Source organism: Coturnix japonica, chromosome 4, assembly GCF_001577835.2.
Source record: "Coturnix japonica isolate 7356 chromosome 4, Coturnix japonica 2.1, whole genome shotgun sequence".
In the NCBI taxonomy this organism is placed as follows: domain Eukaryota; kingdom Metazoa; phylum Chordata; class Aves; order Galliformes; family Phasianidae; genus Coturnix; species Coturnix japonica.
The window spans coordinates 61324888-61336580 of record NC_029519.1 but is presented as its reverse complement, the minus strand read 5'-3'; the positions used below and the strand labels follow the sequence as shown (position 1 = coordinate 61336580).

Here is an 11693-nt window from a genome sequence, read left to right as displayed (position 1 = left end):
GGTGAAGGATGCTGTGATTTAATGACTATGGTTCAATTTTAATGCATTCACAGTTCTGCTATATGGTAAATTCTGGGACCTAATATAACTGTTTAAATTCTGTAAACTGAGACCTAGGGTAAGAGTTTAAACTCTGAGTTCTTTTCACTGCCTTTTCTTTCTATTGATGATTATATTAAAATATAAATTACCTACTTGTGGTTTTACCTATGTCCTTCTAAGCTTAATAGAAGAAAAACTGGAGAACCTTATGGTCCTCTTCATACAGGGGAGCAAGTGGTCAAATAGCTTTTTCTAACCTTAAGGAATATAGGAATAATTTTGTACTTTACAGAGATAGTAAGGTTTAAATTGTTGATGTTAGTGGGGACCATTATGAAACTCACATAGATTGAGAGAAAAATATGATCCAGAATCTCAGTCATTTTAAACTGAGAAATTCAGCTATACTGGTGCCAGGTAACATAGAAATACCTGAGTATACTTGTGAGTTAGGATAGACGTGACCAGAGTAATTCAAAATGTATTGTGGTAGAACTGTGAGAAAAAGTCCTTTTCTACAGGCAAGAATAGTTAGGTGAATAATTAATAACAAAACACTTATTTGTTTATCATATTTTATCTCTGTCTCTTTTTCTTTTTTTCCTGTGCAAGAGTTGTTCATATGCAAGTCATTATTTTCTTTGATGTATTTGTCATTCACTGTATTATTTCTCAGCACATTTAGCTCTGAAGATCATCTGTTAGAAGTTCATTGTAAGTATTCATTATTCCAAATTTGTGCTGCTCATCTTGTAGAAGTGTCACGTAGCATATTTTTAATTGTTTGATTGATGATTAGTTGAGCTTCATTCTTAGATTTCCAGTGTGAAACATGAAATGGAAACTTACTTTCCAAGCTCACTATTACCTATTATTTATAAGCTGCTGTGTTGATAAATAAACTAAATTTTTATAAGATCGATGAAGATCTTGGAAAAAGGCACACAGGCACTTTATGTTTTAAGTATCTGACATTCTTATTATACTTATTTTAGGAACTGGTATTTGCAAAACTCATTATAATTTTTTCTGCTCTAGCTTCATCTTGAAGTTGCAATTGAAATGCAAACAGCTCTAGGGAAAATCAGTCATCTGTCATAGATGCCCCACAACTGTTGAGACAACCATAGTGACTAGAAGAATGGCATGTTCTTCATATAACTAGAATACTGCTACAGCACTTTTACCATTTTCTTGATATAATTTATCACTTATGCTACATATCTATGAAGACATTTTATTTACAATATGACAAACTGTGTGCTCATCAAGTTTATTTATAGAGATGTTTTTCCCAATTCTAATGTTAATTTCTTGGCATCACTTGGAAAATTGTCAGTAATAGGAAATGAAATGTGCTGCCAATTTAACTTAGTGTTGTGTCTCTCATACTGCCCAACACAGGAGCTTTCTGAAGGCAAAAGGAGCTTGTATCAGCAAAGGTATGATAAACTATCCTTAAAATTCACATGCCATGTTGGATTTAGTTTATTCCAGTTCCTCCTGCATGCTGTTGAGTTTCAGTAGTGCTCAGTTGGTGGGCTCCTTCATTTCAAATGATGATTACATGAACTTGTCAGCCAGGATCTGGACTGGCAGCTAAAATTCAAGACACACTTTCTGCACTTCATGGGAAGCAACATGTAGTTTTGAGGAGCTTGTAACTTAGTCAATCTCTTGGCTTTTCAGTGGGGAACTAGCTTCTGATACCACCAAGAAAATTCGCAAAATTACTATTGTTACTAAACATACTAATGAGAGAGAAATTCTAAAAATAAGAAAATAAATCCACAATTTTGACATTTGGATTTTTGTTTTTATCATGGTAAAATCTCTGAATGTGACCATTTGCAATATTTGTGCTAACCCTGTATGCTTAAAATAGTTCTTCTCATTGGAACAATATTTATAGCTATTTTGGTTTTCCCAGTGAGAAACTCAGGTACTATATAGGATGCAATGCCAAAACTGCAGAACACACTGATTTACAAAATTGAATACTCCATTATCCTATTCCTGACTTACAGAATGCTCTCTAGGCATGGGACTGGACTTACTAGCAAAGTATGAATAACTGAATTAATTTTGTGATCTTATGCAATTAAATTATCTTTGAGGGTTAAGAAATTAACATTAGGATGATTGAATCTCTTGTGACATACTGCTTTTATTAACATACTTTGGTACTGAATACAGTCTTTGATTTTTGGCATGCTTTAAAATTTGGCATGCTGGCAAATGATTATATCTGCGTATAACAGTGGCATTTTGGAAGAATCTCTTTAATCTTTCTTTTGAGGAGATTAAAAACACAACTGAATCATATTTGCTAGTCCAGTCATGGCAAATTTAGGAAAGGAATTCTCAGATGAAAAAGCAGCAACACTGCAAGTGTGAGTCCTCACTTGTGTGTGTGTGTGCACATGTTTTCTCTTTATGCAGCTATATACTAGTGTTATTTGTGAATCAGCATGATTCATTATCTATTATGTTATGTGCTATTACCATACTTATCCATAGAAGCAAAAGAGAAAGAAGGAAAAGTTATGCTTTAGTGAAAACTCACTCATCATTTCCCTGCATTATTATGGTTGTAGACATTTTCTAGAAATGTGGGAGAATCTGCCTTTATCAAAGTTCCTGAAGTTCCTGGTGGATGTACGTACATAAGTTTACACCTGAGTCATCTGGTTGCAGCAACTGCATAAACTGTGTATAGTTTATAATATAACTGCAGTTAGAACTACCAACGGAGGAAATAAAATCCAAAGTAACAGTAACACTAAGAAATTTGGTTTAACATAATCCCCAGTTCCCTTAGTCATCTCTATTAAGTACAAATTCCGTTAGAAGAATAGAACTATGAACAATTGGTCACCATATACAAATATTTAATATATTGAAGAAAAAAATGTGTTCTAAGTATTGTAAATACCATATAAAATCTATACATTCAACATGGTAATTATAATTCGACTCATCAAGTGGAACCGATTAAGAAAACCAGCATAAATAGGTAGTCTTTCAGATTGTATCCAGGAAAATGATTAATGCCGTGACTTATGAATGAACCTAAAACTTAATAAACACAAAAGGAAGCTCTCACCCGCTAGATGAGATTTGAAGAAAAATAGAAGCTAATGAAGTGGAAGAGTTTTGTTATTTTTCATCTTTTCCTTTTTTTTTTTTTTCTTTTTTTTTCCCCTTTGTCCTCTGCAAACTTTCTGCCTCATTGAGAGATTGTAATCTTCCTCCTGCCTGTAACCTTCCTCTTTAGCTTGTGTTTTCCCTTCAAACTGGAGCCCCTGCTGTCAGGGTCCTCATCCAGGGCATAGTGAATTTCTGTGAGTGGCAGTCACTTTATGCTACCTGCTCCTCCTGGAAGAAACAATACCAGGTTTGAAATTGCTGCTGGGACATCTCCAGATTTCCTACTGCTGTGGCTCAGTTGTTGGATTTTAGCAGATGACAGCCTCTTTGATAATACTGTATATTCAGATCTTTCTTTCTTCAGCTTTTAAACATCATCTCTCTTTTGTACTTCCCTGTCCAACCGTCCACCCCCATTTTCCATGAGTTCTCACATCCTTTATGCAGTTTCTGACCCCACCACCACTCAATTGTTTGGGTCTTCCTTTTCTTCTGGTTGCTCCTGTGAGCTCCTTCCCTTTCAACTCCCATGCCTTTCAACTCTTTCAGCACCCCCTCCTTCTTTAGGTGACTTTTTCTGTCAGAAATGCTAGTTCTTTTATCTCTATCATCTGATCAACTCCCTGCTCAGACAGGCTGTCTCACTTCTCATACCTTTTGAAGGAACACACTCAAACAATGATCTTCTGCTCTCCTATTTCACCCATGTCCCTGTTCACTGATTTTACCCAGGAAGCATTTATTTCTCCTTTTTCTGACCCACTTGGCTAATGAGTACTTCATACAGCTCCAACTGATCCAAGGTTACTCAACCACTGGTGCTCCATTATAAACTGCTTAGAAGTTTCTGAAGAAGTGCTAGCAACTATCACCTTATGATCTCTATAGCTGACTAAATATCAGGAGATTACTTATTTATTTATTTTTTAACTGTGTAATATATTTCAATGATAGAGACTAGAACACAGCAATGGGTAAAGCCCTGTGGAAGATCACACCAGAACCCAGATGTCTATTGCAAGACTTGCTTCCAAGACATCCACATTGTTTTCCTCAAACTAAGTGAGCTTGAAAAGGCATTTTATGTACAACAAATAATTCTAACATTTCTCCTTAAAGTCTTATGAAACAGCTTAAGAGTGGAATAAAATCTGGGATGAGACAATCAGAAACTGATGTCTAAAAAAAGTCTAAAAAGATTTGTAGCAGAAAAAATAACAATATATCTTATTTTATCCCCTTAGTTTAACAAAGTGTTTACAACACTACTTTTCAGGATTTTGTGGCTGCACATATACTTCAGCGGAATGCACATTATAACAATAATGTTAGCAGCCATGCCTAAACAATAATCAGCTAGTTTCTACTTCTAACAAAATTCTATATTCATTAGATAGTTTCAGAAGTGAAAATTGTCCCTGAATGGAAATATAAATTTTGAAGAGATAATAGCCATACTTCAAAACTAACCAAAAGTTTTAAAGATCATCCAAATTACTTTGACCTGGAAACTGCTTTAAAAATTTTAAAGCCAAAGATCTTCCCCCACCACTTCTATAGAACAGGACTGAAAACAGGAATCTTTTAAGCAAATTTCTTTTCTTAAATAAGGAAAGTGATGTGTGGATATGAGGAGTGTAGTTATCTGAAATTAACAATACCCTGAAAAATACCTTTGCCACTGGGATTAGAGCTGTCAAGAAGAAGAAAATTATGTTGCACTGAATAATCAGAGATTTAGACTTTTGGGCTTTATTCTAAGTTGAAATAAGAAATTTCTGAAACATCTCAGTGAGAGAGGCTATTGAAAATTAATGGACAGAAATGTCACAACAGTACTGTCTTATTTTTTCTTTTAATTTTATGCATCGGATGAAATACAAATGTATTTCAATTTGTAACAAAGTTTTTCAAGATTATATTGTATGGTAAGAAAGTAACATTAGAATATTTCAATATTATACTATGATAAGGTCAGAATTTTCTTCATCTTGAGTAAAAGCCTTTATAAGTAAAATATTTGTTTCCAAAGTATTTCACTTCCTCAGAAAATACCTAATAAAAGTTAAGCATGGCAGCTGGAGGTTGAAGTGAAGTGGGGGTGTGCCCCTGCATCTCTCAGGTCTCTCCTTTCTCAAGAGATGCCTGAGGTAAACAGAGCAGCCTGGATCTCAAAAGCATGCTGGTATAAGGGTCTGGGAGGAGTCAAGCCTTTGCTACTTAGAACCTACCATCACTGTGAAAAACAACACAAATTTACTTGTGAGTGTATTGTTTAACATCCTTGACCTTTGGCAAAAACATAATCTTACAAAATAGTTTCCTGCCTACATGATACTGTAAATTTAGCATAACTGTACTTAAGCATGTTCTATACTCATTATAGAAACTACAGAGCAAATGGTCAATAATTGGAGTCAAAGACTTCATACTCCTAAGTGTTGGGCTGGCCTTTGCTGTTGCATCATTTGCTTCCCAGTACCTCAGTACCTCAGAAATGCATGTATGCAGTGTGTGTCTCAGAGTCAGCAGGCAGCTAAGAGAACTTGTCACCTGAAGATTTATTCACAAATGATCTGTCTTATGACAAGTATTTAAAAAAATAAAAACAAAACAAAAAAGACCGGTGGAAAAGGACTGGGATCAAATGTCATTTTTTTTTTCCCCTTCAGGGTGGGATCAATGCCTAGCTCAGAGGAATGCTATCAGGAACAATGGAAATGGTAAGTACAGAGCTTGCTACCATTGTGAGACCTGACACCTGTTATCGACCAACTGTGTTAGAAACAATGTTACAGTTTACTACAGTAAAGGAAAAAATGAAGTATGTCATTAGAGATAACGATATGGGAAGATACAGACCATGTAAACATCCTAAGTCTTTGGTCACATCCACATACAAAGACTCAGTAGTACACTATAGCAGGAATATCTTGGAGCAAAATCTACCCGAAATGTCACAATTTTAACCTCAGCAAAAAATAAATACTGATTCTATTTTCACATAAATTTGCCATTTGTAATTATTTATAGAAATTCCTGCTTGTTCTTGCATTTTTGAGTTTCTGAAAAATATAGAATATTTATAATACTTGCTCAACTGAGGAAACACAGCAGAGGGAAATATGAGAAATTATAATTATTTTTATTAACAATAATAGTGTTTTCCTACCAGCATCTGACACTAGAGCACCTTACCCAGAATGAAAAATTCTTATCACCAATGAAACTAAATGCTGGTAATTTTTATGACATGGATATACTTCTGCACTCTAGTAGGAAACTGCATCTGAAAGAGACTTTGGTGTCTTTGGGCTCATTTGTTGTTCCCTCTTGTTTTAGACTCCTGAGCACAAAAAATCTGGATTGTTCTTAGTACATTTGTCACTATTTTATGTCTGCAGCTATTCAGGCATTCCTTTCCCTTTTGTCTCAGCTTTCCTATTGTAATGAATAACTCTCCTCTGTGGCAGCATGTGAACAGATTGTAAAAATGCTCTGATTATACACACACAGTATATTCTTTATATTGTATGGTTTTTATACATCCATACTTCAATATCTGCACTATCTCAGTGAGTGTTATATTCTGAGGCATCCAATTACCATCCAAAGTAATTTAGCTGTGTTTTGTATGAATCATAATTTATTTTAAATATAATCCAGAACATGTGACTGTTTCAGGTTTCTCTGTTAAAATACATTTCAAATGGATTGAATAATTTTATACTCTTTAGTGGTACCCAGTTCCTTTTGGAAGAACAAACTTTGAAAGATGCATCTCATCCATACCAAGAATGATCTGCTGGGGAAAAGATAATTCCTGCAAGATGCATGACTCCAAAGATAAGATACAACCTACAAGAAAAAAACTAACACAGCAGACTGACATCTTCAGTACTTTCTCCCTCACTGAGACTGCTCCTGAACCTGAACTAGCTCCTCTCCTTCTTCATCCACTTGACTGTCTACTCTGGTGCTCTGTGCACCTCTGTAATTTATTGCACCAAAGGCAATAAGTCAATCTAATTTCATGGAAAGTATGGAGGTGATGTGGTCAGTAGTGCTAATAGCTCATTTTTCACTTTTTCATGCTTGTGCACTTGAGAGATACCACAGTGAACATGGCTTTATGTCGCAAAGTAGCCAAGTCAAATCTGCTGATTTCTCCTGACTAATGAAAAAATATTTTTATGTATATTGTTCCATAGATGATTCAATCTGCTCAAAAAAATAAAGCTCTTTCCACCTACACTGAACTGCTAAGTCTTAAGATTTTCTGTACAGTACAATAACTATAATTTTGAAAACTCGGTGAAAACAACAGATTAACTAAAGGGGGATGCACAGCCTGTCCCTTTTCTGTACTAAAGACCATTGTTTCCTAGGCTGAAAACTTGTGTTTCCAATAACATACTACCCTTAACAATAGACAGATTTCTTTCTTTCTCCTTAGTACCAGATCTTAACAAGGGAACAACACCTAAAAACAAACAAACAAACTTCTCAATTTGTACTAGACACAGAGCAATGTGTATTTTTCTACCAGGCCAGTTTCTTGCAAAACTTATTTCTTGCAAAAATTATTTTTGCTGCTATCATTTTGAAGTGGTCATGAAGAAAGCAGGGATTTTGTTGGTTGACATGTTTCATGTGTTTTATGCACGTTTGAATATGTTGATTGATGTTTTCACACCAATATTTCTGTATCTTCATCAAGTAATAAGACTCCTAAAGGCTTTTATTACTTATTGCCAAATTCTCTGCAAGAGGTTTGAGAATGCAAAGTGAGATAACATTATGCAATGTTCATATTAACCTCTTCTTAAAGCTAGTTGTTTCCTGATAAAAACATTGCCTTACAAGAAACACACTTTTCAGAAAAACTCATGCTTAATGCACACAAATCAAAGCTGGAGGTGTGAACTTGAGACATTTAAATTATAATCTCACCCTAGCTGCTCAGTTTGTGTTTTGATGTATTTCTTGGAGCTCAGGCCCAGGGAAGAGTACATTGTCTAAATGTTTTTTTTAGAGAGTCTTCATTAACATTAATATTCTACCCTTTAGAAGCTGATGAAAATCTGGAATGTTTGACACAAATATTTTCTGGGGGAAAATTGTTGAGTATAAAGAAACAAGAATCATGAAAATTTAAGTAGATATATAGGTATTTCTATGTATCAAAATACACCACTGATATTTTGGTAAGGGTTATTTTAGCCAGCTGTGATTAGTATTCCATACAGTATTAGTTTCACAATGCCTAGCACTTTATACATTCAGCAGGAATGCATGGAGCTCTGCTAGGACAAGGAAGTCTTTGGAAAAAATCCCAAAAGAACTTCATACATTTTATCTAATTAATACTTGATTCTAAGTGCACAATGTGTCTGAAAAGCAGGGATCAGAGATTAATGTTTTCATTGCAGTGAGAGCATTCATTGGAGGGTCACCAGGTCTTGTACTTTCAAGCGCTTCTCAATCCCGTAAATTCTGAACCACTTCCAACACATTGTCAGAATTTCAAAAGGAATAGTGAGGTCAGGGTATTGCCCCAGGCAGATGGAATTATGGATCTGTCACTGAGAGGAAATTGAACATGGGCAAGTGCTATAAATATGGACAGGGAAAAGGTATTGTCACATAGTCTTTCTTCTCATATGATTTAGAAGAAATAATGATTTATTTCTTCATTTTTAGGTTTTTACATTTATCAGTCTGTCTTCAAGAATGCAGTCAGGGCTACAATGCTAGGCAAACTTCCTAAAAACCCAAAGATGATGAATGCAATGCCTTATACAGCACTTGGTGCACAAGAAAACAACCATGTTGTCTTTCACTTCCAGGATCAGTTTAAAATCTCATTAGCTTAAATAAAGTGTCTTGATTTTTCTAACAAACCTAACTCAAAGCCTTTTGAAACTAGTCTGAATGTCTAAACTGATTGCAGTGTATTTCTGATATTTGTTTTGTAGATTATATCTCCAAATATGAAACTTAAGGATCCTTGTTAAGTATATAATTATTACTGTTCTATGTGAATCAGTACAGATTATATGAATTTGCCTACAGACTACAGTACCTATTTACCTTAATCCCATAATTTCCATAACATCTTCAGTTTGTACTGTAACCACCTTGTATTTTACATTGACTGAGTAACTGGCTGCTATAACTGAGCCTAAATTCTCTGAGAGATTATGTTATTATCTCCAGATTTTTACATAAAAACTTCCTATAACAGACAACTGTGGCTTCAGGATTCTAATAGTCTGTCATTATTTTTCTATTTGGTTTTCTATTCCTGATCTTCCACATTTCACTTCTTGGAAGCTGTACTGCAGCATAAAAAAAATCTTCACAGGATTATGTCCAGAGAAAATAGTGAAGTTTATTTAATGGTTTCTAAGCCACAGTTATAGCTTCATCAAAAGTAAAGTTAAATGAAAAAGAAATAAGAAGGGAAAAGTATATTTCAGTCACTCGCTTACCCTCCTTTCTTTCCTGTCATAAAAATGTAAAATTTTATCACTTGGAAAATAACACACAATTTTGAATACAGGACTTTGATCTATTTGTCTTTCAGAATTTTGTTTGATGCATTTTAGTCTTCATTTTCTTCATCTGGACATCTCCTAGCCTAACATTAGAGCAAAGATTGGCAGCCTGGAAAGTACAAAGGCTTTATGCCAATATTTCTCATGTGAATTCACTCCTCAGGTATTTCAGCTACTCAAACTTAGTACTTGTTGATCTCATTTACACAAAATCTCTACCAGAAAACCAGTTTTTTTCTTTGTTTGCATTCTGTCACTATCTCATGACACATCTGTTCAGCAGTCCTACAGAAGTCTGTACCTTTCTGAATCTCATTTTAACAGGCCTCAAAATAAAGGTCAGCATGAAAGCTCAGCTCTTGCTTTGAATCTGCCACACTAAAACTGTGGGAAAGAGACAGTTTGGTGGGAAGACATACAGTACAGATACATCAGTATCTGAGATATGTAAGAGTCTGGGAGCTAGTAGAGCCAAGCCCCCTGCTTGTTGGACTGTGCTGTCTAATAAAAGAGTAGTTATTCCTGAAATCCACATGTAAAAGCCTAGTAAATAATGTTGGGTTGCTTTTTTGTTTGTTTGTATATGAAGACCCTTCTGCACACTAAAAGCACTCTATGTTATTCAGTTGTTAATTAGTACAACCAATGCTAAGTTGTAGGTACAGAACTGCAGGACAGTACTATCTTCTTTTGTTGAAGCCTGCTACACCAGCCTACCAATTCTTTGTCAGGTTTTTTAATAATTGCTCCTCTACAAATTGTAAGGAGTAACATTTTTTTGACAGGTTTTATCTTCCTCCACATTAACAGCAGTGAGTATATTAATATTTATATGCAACTAGACTGTTTCTACAGCATGTGATATTAGAGATGCTAATCCTGGCTATTCATCTAGGGGTTATGGTATATAGTCAGAAAAATGCTGATGAAGCATCTTCTAATATTACTCAAAGTTTTATTCAGTAGGTTTTATTTCTCCCACTCACAGAGACTACAAAATAAATTATGTTCATGGTTTTAGGAGTTTAATGTTCCTAGATGTTAACTGATGCTCATTGTAGGAAGTTGTAAAATACATTCTTGAAAAAAGTGACAAAGGAAAGGGAGTGAATAACATTTTCTGAAGTGCTGATCAAACAAACCATTGATTCTTCTTATAGCAATTTTTATAAACTGCAAATTAACAGCATGAGAAGTTCAGTAAATATAGCCTTGGGAATAATAAATAGGTACTATTCTACATCACTGGTAATGATCTAATGAGAAAAATATATCTACTAACAGTCATATTTGGGCAAGATAGTTGCTAATAACAACAACTGGAGGAAGGAGAATGTATCATAGGCAGTACTCAACATTTTCAGCAGGACATTTGTCTTTATCTTTAAAAAACAAAAAGCTGAATTCAATTTGGCCATGATCCAAGTATTTGGAATCATTCTGAAGTGTTAAGGATAGCAGAATGTTCTCTCCAGCTCCTAATAGTTTCTCTTTCATTCAGCACAAAATTTTTCCTAATTTTGCTTAAAAGGAACACCTTCCTTATTTATGGTGATTAAGTATCTCATTGAAGTCAAGTATTTCACAGAAATTTTTTTGTGAAAGACAAAAAAGTTTTGAAAATTAAGATTTGCCTTCTTGATGTCAAAAAGGTATTGCAGGGGGTTATAGATGGAGTATGTTTGAAAAAGCTCTAAGAGCAGGAGATTGTAGGAGTACATTTTAATTTTATACTTCTTCCATGTTGATTTCACATTTCCAGAATTGCCTTGAACTGTTGTTAAAGAAACTGAAGTGATGGAAATATATAAACTGTCTCTATTCTGAAAGTTGTCAGATGATTATACGCTGCATATCTCCTGCTGTTTTAAGATCTGCAGTCAAGCATCAATACTGTAACTATGAACATAGCTTTTAACATGGGAAGGGGATAAGATGTTC

At 34.7% G+C, this 11693-nt stretch overlaps 1 long non-coding RNA gene across 2 annotated transcripts; it reads left to right on the top strand.

The window, feature by feature from the left end:
* The first annotated feature begins 667 nt into the window (after window positions 1–667).
* Window positions 668–7452, top strand: LOC107313775. 2 transcript variants are annotated; one of them, XR_001555190.1, is made up of 4 exons: window positions 668–756; window positions 1447–1484; window positions 5865–5915; window positions 6930–7452. It is a non-coding gene; the product is annotated as an uncharacterized LOC107313775 (long non-coding RNA). The 2 variants fall into 2 exon arrangements; XR_001555189.1 differs by having other exon boundaries at window positions 674–1484.
* Window positions 7453–11693: the final 4241 nt, after the last annotated feature.